The sequence below is a fragment of the Euprymna scolopes genome, unplaced genomic scaffold, assembly GCF_053919585.1.
Source record: "Euprymna scolopes isolate OS-2025 unplaced genomic scaffold, ASM5391958v1 sca1, whole genome shotgun sequence".
Taxonomy (NCBI): Eukaryota; Metazoa; Mollusca; class Cephalopoda; order Sepiida; family Sepiolidae; genus Euprymna; species Euprymna scolopes.
In genome coordinates this window covers 1757248-1768073 of record NW_027633102.1, presented here as the reverse complement: position 1 = coordinate 1768073, position 10826 = coordinate 1757248, and the positions used below count along the sequence as shown (strand labels likewise).

General features: G+C 60.0%; 2 non-coding genes and 1 pseudogene across 2 annotated transcripts in view; all 3 read left to right on the top strand.

Annotated features, from left to right (window-relative positions):
* Positions 1 to 4332: 4332 nt before the first annotated feature.
* Positions 4333 to 6702, top strand: LOC145273497 (small subunit ribosomal RNA; annotated as a pseudogene).
* A 398-nt stretch (positions 6703 to 7100) lies between these two features.
* Positions 7101 to 7258, top strand: LOC145273607 (5.8S ribosomal RNA). Its single transcript, XR_013866429.1, has one exon. It is a non-coding gene; the product is annotated as a 5.8S ribosomal RNA (ribosomal RNA).
* Positions 7259 to 7851: 593 nt separating this feature from the next.
* LOC145273610 (large subunit ribosomal RNA) overlaps positions 7852 to 10826 on the top strand; it is a 5724-nt gene continuing 2749 nt past the window's right edge. The window contains exon 1 of the ribosomal RNA XR_013866432.1: positions 7852 to 10826. This exon is cut by the window's right edge and continues 2749 nt beyond it. This is a non-coding gene — a ribosomal RNA (large subunit ribosomal RNA).

The window sequence follows — 10826 nt, the reverse complement described above, 5'->3', positions numbered from 1 at the left end:
CCTACTGCCACCCCCACATGGCGGTAGGCGCAAAACTGGAAAATCGCCGACCAGAAATGTCGCTTCGTATAATCGACGTTTTTTTTGACCACCATTTTCAGGTGTCGGAGGTGGGTCTGGACGAATACCAACACCATTTCTGGGGGTTTCACAACCGCCCGGCTTCTCCGACATATGTTGGAAAGGAGTAGCGATCGAGCGAAGGGGGCTGTCGGTAGGCGGCCGCGGGTTGCATGTGTGCCCGGGACAGCACCCCCATCCAACTAAGGGGTGTCCCCCGGGGGCCAGGGGGACCTCGTCCAGGTCGGCCGGGCGCTTCCAGACGCCTACCGACACCGGTCAGGTCGGCGAGGCTCCCGGCGGCCCCGAGCGGGACCACAGGTGCGGAAGGCGTCAAGTGAGCGGCGGCGACGCCAGGAGGCCCCCGGGGTCGACTCCGCGGCCCCCGGGTCGGTGTGCGGGCCTCCAGAGCTCGATAAAGTAGTGGTGTCGCTAGCGGTCGAGAAGGCACTTTTCGACGCCTACTGCCACCCCCACATGGCGGTAGGCGCAAAACTGGAAAATCGCCGACCAGAAATGTCGCTTCGTATAATCGACGTTTTTTTTGACCACCATTTTCAGGTGTCGGAGGTGGGTCTGGACGAATACCAACACCATTTCTGGGGTTTCACAACCGCCCGGCTTCTCCGACATATGTTGGAAAGGAGTAGCGATCGAGCGAAGGGGGCTGTCGGTAGGCGGCCGCGGGTTGCATGTGTGCCCGGGACAGCACCCCCATCCAACTAAGGGGTGTCCCCCGGGGGCCAGGGGGACCTCGTCCAGGTCGGCCGGGCGCTTCCAGACGCCTACCGACACCGGTCAGGTCGGCGAGGCTCCCGGCGGCCCCGAGCGGGACCACAGGTTGCGGAAGGCGTCCAAGTGAGCGGCGGCGACGCCAGGAGGCCCCCGGGGTCGACTCCGCGGCCCCCGGGTCGGTGTGCGGGCCTCCAGAGCTCGATAAAGTAGTGGTGTCGCTAGCGGTCGAGAAGGCACTTTTCGACGCCTACTGCCACCCCCACATGGCGGTAGGCGCAAAACTGGAAATCGCCGACCAGAAATGTCGCTTCGTATAATCGACGTTTTTTTTGACCACCATTTTCAGGTGTCGGAGGTGGGTCTGGACGAATACCAACACCATTTCTGGGGTTTCACAACCGCCCGGCTTCTCCGACATATGTTGGAAAGGAGTAGCGATCGAGCGAAGGGGCTGTCGGTAGGCGGCCGCGGGTTGCATGTGTGCCCGGGACAGCACCCCCATCCAACTAAGGGGTGTCCCCCGGGGGCCAGGGGGACCTCGTCCAGGTCGGCCGGGCGCTTCCAGACGCCTACCGACACCGGTCAGGTCGGCGAGGCTCCCGGCGGCCCCGAGCGGGACCACAGGTTGCGGAAGGCGTCCAAGTGAGCGGCGGCGACGCCAGGAGGCCCCCGGGGTCGACTCCGCGGCCCCCGGGTCGGTGTGCGGGCCTCCAGAGCTCGATAAAGTAGTGGTGTCGCTAGCGGTCGAGAAGGCACTTTTCGACGCCTACTGCCACCCCCACATGGCGGTAGGTGTAAAATCGGAATAGACCGGACCAGGAATGTCGAGGGGGAAAAAAATGACAAAGTCCTGGTGTGCCTAGGCGTCGAGAAGGCACTTTGCGACGCCTACCGACATCCCCATGTGGCAGTAGGCGTAAAACTGGAAAATCGCCGACCAGAAATGTCGCTTCGTATAATCGACGTTTTTTTTGACCACCATTTTCAGGTGTCGGAGGTGGGTCTGGACGAATACCAACACCATTTCTGGGGTTTTCCAGTTTGAAAGTTTTATAAAACATGTTCGGTAGGAAGCACACTTTGGTGTGTCGGTTCGTCGGAGCAGCGACTCTTTGCCTCGTGGTGGTCCGGAACGTCTCTACGGGCTTGTCGCAAAGGCGTCAGAAAGTGGCATCTCCGCCGCCTAGGGCTGTCACCGTTATCGCTGTCGCCGCGCTCCAACTTGTTTTGATCCGCCGCCTTCGTTCCTGCCAACCGTGCGCCCGCTCATCGTCGTTAGGTTATAATACGTGGTACGTGTGTGTGCTTCTCCGTGGACCTAGGGCTGCTCGACGTGTCGAACGATATGTTGGAACAACTAACGGCTCCTTTTCCTGGTTCCATAGTCGTCGTGGTACCCGCGTCGTCAGCCATATCTATGTCCACCATGTTTAGCCGATACGTTTGCTGCAGCTTCTGCTTCCGCCTCAGCGTTCGCCGCTCTCAGCCGCCGCTGTTGTTGCTGCCGTTCTGCCATTCAACCACTACCTGCGAATCTTTCGATGATCGGCCGAACGACCCATCGCTGTGCGACCGATAAATCCTCCGGATTAGGGAGAAACGCCGCCGCTCTCTGCCGCCGTCGAACGGAAAAACGTACATTGTAACGAACGAACGAACGAACGAACGAATTAACGAACGAGCGAACAAACAAACAAAAATAGCCGCGGGGGATGCACTATGTAGATCCTGATCCCCTTGTAACCATACGTACGTTGTTCGATGCTCTCCCGTCCTGGAAGTCGCCGCAGCAAACAGGAGGATGAGCAGCAGCAGGCGCCGCCGCCGTAACCGCCGCCTGCCTGCCGCCTCCTACTCCTGTCAGCGTCCGATCTCACAGCCGTGTGAACGTTCGCTGACACCCGATTTCTTTCCGTCTGGCAAAACCTTGGACGTCCCGCTCGCGGTACACGTGCTGCAGCGACTTCTCGTCCGACAACGCATAAGCGTCGACGTCTGCCGCCGCATCTTCTGATACGTGGACGGTGATAGCGCTAGTCCCTTCTTGCGCCACCTCCACCTTTGTTAGCGCCAAAGAAGATCGATCGAGCAGTCGTGGTCGCAGTCGATTAACCCGTTTTCACCGTCCGCAGTTCCCAAGCCGCCGATCAAGTCGTTGCTCTTCTTGTTCGTTCTTCCCATACCGTCGATTTGCACGGCTGCCGGATGAGCCATCCTCTGTCCGGCGAAGCGCTCACGTCAGTGATCGATACTTGCACCGACAGTCCTCCCGCTCGCGACTCGGTGCTCGAATCGGACTCGTTCGTTTTTATCTCGATGCGATTGTGAAAAGGGGGACCGGTCGTCAATGTCGTGTGTGTCGACGATGTTGTTCGCCCGGGTCCGCCGCGTTGTTGTCGTTTTTTTTTTTTTTTTTTTTTCCCCTAACGTTCGCCGTCGCACGGACGAAAGGGTGAGAAAAAAAAAAAAAGCTCGAAAAAGCCGCCCAAAAAAATCGGACCGAGGAGCCGCTTGCGAGAACGCGCCATGTGCACGTTGTCTCTCCTCGGTTTTCCGAGCACGAACACGGACGCCGGTCGGTCGGTCGGTCGACGAAGGCGACGACGAAGGTGACGGGAAAATTTACGCCGCCGCTGCCCTGGTCCAGCTCCTCCCCGATGACGGCTGTGATGTTGACGTTGACGTTGGCGACGACGACGACGACGACGGAGACGACGACGACGACGAGACGGCATCGATGGCGACCACGATGACGACGACCTCGACGAGTTCAGTCTGCACCTTGACCTCCGATGTCCGTGTGCACTGCCGTCGTGCTGTTTGTCGTTTGTCGTATGTATCGCTGTCAAGGGTGCCGTTGTTCGTTGTTGTTGTCGACGTTGTTGCTTGCTCTCTCGTCTCGGTCGGTTGGTACGTTGATGACGACGACGACGACGAAGACGACGACGACGACGACGAGACGGCATCGATGGCGACCACGATGACGACGACCTCGACGATTCCAGTCTGCACCTTGACCTCCGATGTCCGTGTGCACTGCCGTCGTGCTGTTTGTCGTTTGTCGTATGTATCGCTGTCAAGGGTGCCGTTGTCGATGTTGTTGTTGTCGACGCTGTCGTCTGTTCTCTCTTCTCGGCCGGCTGTGACGTGGACGTTGACGACGACGACGACGAGACGGAATCGATGGCGACCACGATGACGACGACCTCGGCGAGTTCAGTCTGCACCTTGACCCTCGATGTCCGTGTGCACTGCCGTCGTGCTGCTTGTCGTTTGTCGTATGTATCGCTGTCAAGGGTGCCGTTGTCGTTGTTGTTGTCGACGTTGGTCGCTTTCGTTCTTTGAGTCTCGGTCTCGGTCCAAGTCAGGGGAGAAACAAAAAAGAGGCCATCAGCGCGGGCAGCGCGCTTCTTCTGACGGCGAACCCCCTCGAAAAATAAATAAACACGTGCCCGTCGTTGTAGTTGTCTGTCTTATGTCGGTCGGTCGGTCGGTCGGTCTGTCGTTCTGTCGAAACAAAGTCCCAAATTCCAACGATACCTGGTTGATCCTGCCAGTAGTCATATGCTTGTCTCAAAGCTTAAGCCATGCAAGTGTAAGTTCACGCCACGCATTAGAACGGGCGAAACCGCGAATGGCTCAGGAACCGGACCTAATCCTCGGACCGTATTCCTCCTCGGAGGCGATGGATAACTGTGGCAATTCTAGAGCTAATACATGTGACACAGGCCGCGATCGGTCGGCGCGCCGTCGTCGCCACGCCTCGCGCGCTGGCACCCGCGTCGGCCGTTCCGGGTCGCGGCGCTACATATTAGACTGAGACCGATGCGCGTCATTCCGTCCTCCCGTCGTCGGCGTTCCCGCTCGCGGGTCCGTTCGGTGGCGGGGCTCATAGGGCGGCGCGCTCCGCTTTGGTGACTCTGGATAACTCACTGGTCGATCGCACGAGCTTTCACGCCCGGCGACGGGTCTCTCGAGGGTCCGCCCTATCAACTGTCGACGGTCGGTTAAGTGCCTACCGTGGTTACTACGGGTAACGGGGAATCGGGGTTCGATTCCGGAGAGGGAGCATGCGAAACGGCTACCACATCCAAGGAAGGCAGCAGGCGCGCAAATTACCCACTCCCGGCACGGGGAGGTAGTGACGAAAAATAACGACGCGGGACTCTGTCGAGGCCCCGCGATCGGAATGAGTACACTTCAAATCCGTTAACGAGGACCAACCGGAGGGCAAGTCTGGTGCCAGCAGCCGCGGTAATTCCAGCTCCGGTAGCGTATATTAAAGTTGTTGCGGTTAAAAAGCTCGTAGTCCGAACTCGGGTTCGTGGTCGCGCAAGCGGCCCCGGGGCGGCGGCGCCATCGTCCGTCGTTGACTTTGGTCGTCCGTTCGCATTCCCGGCCCTTTCCGCCGGTGTCAACCGCTAGCATACCCGCCACGCGGTCCTGCCGGCGAGGTGGACGAGGAGGTCGTGATCGGGATCCGGGAAAAAAAAAACAAGTGGTCGTCGGTTCGGTTCCGGGAGTAGTCTAACGGGGGGGTGCTACGTGTGTGTGTTTGGGTGCGTTCATTCGCATCCCCGCACTCTGACCCCCGCGCTTCTCTCCCTCTCCCTTTCCGCGCGTTCCTCTTTTTTTTTGAACCCCCCGGTCCGCTCCGAGTCCCTGCTTCGTGTCTTGTCTGCGCGCGTGTTGCGGTCGGCGGTTTCTCCTCCAAGGGTGCTCTTAACCGAGTGTCCGCGGCGGCCGGTACGTTCACTTTGAAAAAATTAGAGTGCTCAGAGCGGGCTGTTCAAGCTTGCATACGATAAGCATGGAATGATGGAAGAGGGCCTCGTCTACGTCTGTCGGTCTCCGTCTACGGCGAGGCAATGATCGAAGGGAGCGGTCGGGGCCACTCGTATTGCGACGTTAGAGGTGAAATTCTTGGATCGTCGCAAGACGAACTGCAGCGATGGCGTGTGGCAAGCACGTTTTCCTCGATCAAGAGCGAAAGTCGGAGGTTCGAAGACGATCAGATACCGTCGTAGTTCCGACCGTAAACGATGCCGACCGGCGATCCGCCGGCGTTCGCTTCCATGACCCGGCGGGTAGCCTGCGGGAAACCAGAGTTCGGTTCCGGGGGGAGTATGGTTGCAAAGCTGAAACTTAAAGGAATTGACGGAAGGGCACCACCAGGAGTGGAGCCTGCGGCTTAATTTGACTCAACACGGGAAAACTCACCCGGTCCGGACACCGGTAGGATTGACAGATCGATAGCTCTTTCTCGATTCGGTGGGTGGTGGTGCATGGCCGTTCTTAGTTGGTGGAGCGATCCGTCTGGTTGATTCCGATAACGAACGAGACTCCGGCCTGCTAACTAGTGCGCCGATGTCAGTGATTTTTACGGCGGGCTCGGCGTCCTCCGTGGCGCTCGGGTCCGGGTCGGTTTTCTCACGCACTTCTTAGAGGGACGGGTGGCAGAAAGCCACACGAGGCGGAGCGATAACAGGTCTGTGATGCCCTTAGATGTCCGGGGCCGCACGCGCGCTACACTGGAGGTATCAGCGGGGACTTCGCCCCGGCCCGAGAGGGTTGGGAAACCTCTGAACCACCTCCCGTGATAGGGATCGGGGCCTGTAACCAACCCCGTGAACGAGGAATTCCCGGTAGGCGCGGGTCAACAGCCCGCGTCGATCACGTCCCTGCCCTTTGTACACACCGCCCGTCGCTACTACCGATCGAACGGTCCGGTGAGGTCCTCGGATCTGGCCGACGACGCCGCCGGGCAGTGCGCGACGTGTCCGTCACGACACTCGTGCATCTACGCCTCGGCGTTCGATGCCTGGAGAAGACGACCGAACCCGATCGTTTAGAGGAAGTAAAAGTCGTAACAAGGTTTCCGTAGGTGAACCTGCGGAAGGATCATTACCGTTTTCCCGTTCGAGACTGGTTTGTTGTTTTCCGGCCTACCTCCTCTGTCTGTCGGCGTCAACGCCTCGAATGCGCGCAAACAAACCTATAAAAGGCGGAGCGAGAGATAGATTTGTGGTGACGCGGAGGTTTTTAAAGCCCCAGCTCTTCTTGCTTGCTTCCGCGTCTTACCACCTGTTTGTTTTTTCGCCCACCGCAAGTGATGGCCGCTTCTTCTTTGCCTTGTCGCCGCTTTATCGTTTTTTTTGTTTTTTTGCAGCCGCTGTGCCACCGCCGCTAGCTAAAAAAACAAACTACTCGCGACATTGCAATGCCGTCACGCCTCCTCGCACAGACCTCCTCGCACACTACTAAATCTATATAAACAAAAACTAATATAAAAAAACCAAGTGCTGAACCCTGGACGGGGGATCACTCGGCTCGTCCGTCGATGAAGAGCGCGGCCAGCCGCGATAACTGATGCGAATTGCAGGACTCAGTGAACATCGACACCTCGAACGCACATTGCGGCCCCGAGATCCCTTGTCTCGGGGCCACGTCCGGTCGAGAGGCGGAACGTTACATGTCTTTCTCCGTTAACGAAACGACATCTTGCCGTCCCCGTGCCCGCCCGGTCCTCGGCACGGTGGTAACCGGGACGTCGCAGGAGCGAGTGACGAGGGGGAAGAAAAATAAAAAAAGAATTGACTCCTTTCAATGTCTTTTTTTTTTTTAAAACCCTCTCCGGCCTCCTCCTTCGTCTCCCGCTGGCAGACCGCGGAGTCTTTTCCCTTTTCGACCGCGTGAAGAAACACTGTGGAGGAGGAGCAGGAGGAGTCTGTCCGAAAGCAGCCGAAGGGAGACCAAAAAAAAAGTACCGACCTAACCGACTGCCGACGTAAGCGCCGCCTGCTCGTCTCGCTCTCTGCCTCATGAAGGTGTCTCTCAGCGACGCCTCGAGCAGCGCGACGAGCACGGCCGTCGCACCGTAAAAAGGTGGCCGCGTCGTAGGCAACGCAACGTCGGATGGGGAGGACCCACGCTTTTTTTTAATTGTTGGCTTCTTCATTTTCGGTCGGACGGGCGCTATATCGGCCAGCCGTCGTCACACGGAGGGTACCGATCGAGATTCCTCTCCTCCAAACACCACACTCTACTAAAAACCGCCGCCCTCGGCTCGGACGAGACGACCCGCTGAACTTAAGCATATCGCTAAGCGGAGGAAAAGAAACCAACCGGGATTCCCTTAGTAACGGCGAGTGAACCGGGAGAAGCCCAACGCCGAATCCCGTCGCAAGTTAAAGGCTTCGGGACGTGTGGCGCATGGGTCGAAGGCAGCCGTTCGTTTTCGTCTCGCATAGTTCGGAGTTCCCTCGATCGGGGCCGCCCGCGGCGGGTGCCAGGCCCATTCGGTGCGGACGGCGAGCGACGGCCTTCGATCCGAGAGTCGGGTTGCTTGGGAACGCAGCCCAAATCGGGTGGTAAGCTCCATCCAAGGCTAAATACCGGGACGAGTCCGATAGTCGACAAGTACCGTGAGGGAAAGTTGAAAAGAACTTTGGAGAGAGAGTTCAAGAGAACGTGAAACCGCCCAGGGGTAAACGGGTGGGACCGCTCACCGCGATCGCGGGGGGACTCAGTCCGGTGCTGCCTAGGCTCGAGCCCAAACTCGATGTGTGTTCTTGAAAGAGAGGCCGTCGCGGCACAGGTCGTCGTTCGTCGTGTCCGCGGGGGACTCGTTCCCCGCGGTTCCAGCTTTTGTGCCCGCGTCGCCGACGAAGGAGACGGGCCGCGTGGATAGCGGGAAGGGAAACGTGGTGACGACCGCGGCGTCGGTAGGTGGCTGCGTCGGTTGGCTGCGACGGAGGGGACTCGTCCTCTCGATCGCTGCTGCCGCCGGGCCCTAACCCGCCGCATCCGTCGCCGCCGCTTCTTCTTTCCTCCTGCTCCCTCCGCGCGCGACTCCGCTGCACCCGTCCCCTTCATCATCGCTCGGCGTAATCATGGCGCGGGCGCTTCGGCGCGACCTCCGCGCGGCCGGCACCGGACGCACTTCCCCTCCGGTCCGTCGTCGCGACCCGTTCCCGGCGTGCAGGTCGAACACGCGGGTTTTTTTCCGTAGGCGGCAGGCGTTTCATCACCCTGAAAACCCCCGTCTTCCCACCTTGTGAAGTCGGGGGCCACCGGCCGTCGGGCCCGCGAACGTAACTGCCCCTTTCTGCCGGGAACGGAGGAAATCTGACACGATCCGTTACACGTGGCGAGCCGGTCCGTTTTGATCCCGCCGGAAGTCGCGTGCGGGCGACGCACTCTGTGTGTCGCTCCTTAGGCGCCCCACCGTCTCGGGCGCGTGCGCGATGAGAGGCGGGATAGGACTGGCGCGGCCTCGCCGTCACGCACCTCGCCGACGTTTCGGGTTCTTGTCGGGGGCAACCCCGCCCGCGCCCGTTTCCGTTTCCGGAGAGGTCGCTCGGCGACGCTTTTTTACTCGAGCCGCCCGCCACCCCGGGTCAGCGACGTGCATCGGCAACCCACCCGACCCGTCTTGAAACACGGACCGAGGAGTCCTGGCCGTTCGCGAGTCGTAGGGGCCACCTCTGACTAACCCCGAAGGCGAAGCGAAAGCGAGAGAGCGTGTAGGAGGGCGTCGATCGGGAGAGGTGTCGTGGCAAAGTCGTCCGGGGGTCGTCGGGGGGTGTCGTCGGTCTCGTGCCGTCGTCTTCTCCTCGCCTCACCCGCCTCCGAGCCGTGCCCGATCCCGCCGGCGCGGCGTTTTCGGCCTTCCGCCGTCGCTGCTGCGGTGCCCGCAACTTTTCCTTTTTTCTCTCTTCCCGAGAGAGATAGGAGAGGGAAGGCTCGTGGCTGACGTGCGGTTGTTTTTCCCTCCTCCCCGAGAGGGGACCGGCGCATCATCCAAAAAGGGGAATTGCCGGGCGCCAGCTTCCATATCCTCCTTCCGCCCATCGGTGAGATCCCGCGGCTTGAACTAGTCCTATTTTGTCGTCGAGTTTAGGCGCTGCGCGCGGGCGCATCACCCCCGGGTCGGTTTCCCCTTTTTCCGAGTACGACTCGGCCGACTCTGGCGTAGCGAGCGACCAGGGACCCGAAAGATGGCGATCCACGCCCGGTCGGGATGAAGCCAGAGGAAACTCTGGTGGAAGTCCGAAGCGCCTCTGACGTGCAAATCGATCGTCGGAACCGGGTGTAGGGGCGAAAGACCAATCGAGCCGTCTAGTAGCTGGTTCCCTCCGAAGTTTCCCTCAGGATAGCTGGCGCTCGATCGTCGCAATTCCATCCGGTAAAGCGAACGATTGGAGGCCCCGGGGCCGTTCACGGCCTCGACCTACTCTCGAACTCGGAACGGGTGGAACGGGCCGACTCTCCCGAACGACGGAGCCGACCCATCCGGCCGCCGCCGCCAGCACGCTTCGCTGGGCGGTTGGTCACCTCGAATGCGAGTGCCAAGTGGGCCACTTTTGGTAAGCAGAACTGGCGCTGTGGGATGAACCAAACGTCCGGCTAAGGTGCCTAACGCGACGCCCATGAGATCCCCGAAAGGGTGTCGGTCGATATAGACAGCAGGACGGTGGCCACGGAAGTCGGAATCCGCTAAGGAGTGTGTAACAACTCACCTGCCGAATCGACCGGCCCCGAAAATGGATGGCGCTGGAGCGACGGACCGATGCCGGACCGTCGCGGCGAGGAGCGATGAACTTTCGCGCCGAAACGATGCCGCGACGAGTAGGAGGGCGCCGCGGCGAGCACGGAAGCCTAGGGCGCGAGCCCGGGTGGAGCCGACCGCGGGTGCAGATCTCGGTGGTAGTAGCAAATATTCGAACGAGACCTTCGAAGACCGAAGTGGAGAAGGGTTCCGTGCCAACGGCGGTCGAGCACGGGTCAGTCGGTCCTAAGACGCGGGCGAAAGTCTTCCCGAAAGGCGCCGGATCCGTTATGAAAGGTGAAAGGAAAGCGAATCGAATCGAATCGAATCAAAAGCCCAAACAAAAAAAAAGCGGCCGGCCTCCCGTCGAAAGGGAATCGGGTTAATATTCCCGAACCCGGACTCGGAGAGGGCCCGGGGGTGGCGACGCTGTCGGCAGCGATGTCGGCGGCGCCCGTCGCTTCCCGGGCGAAACCGCGGT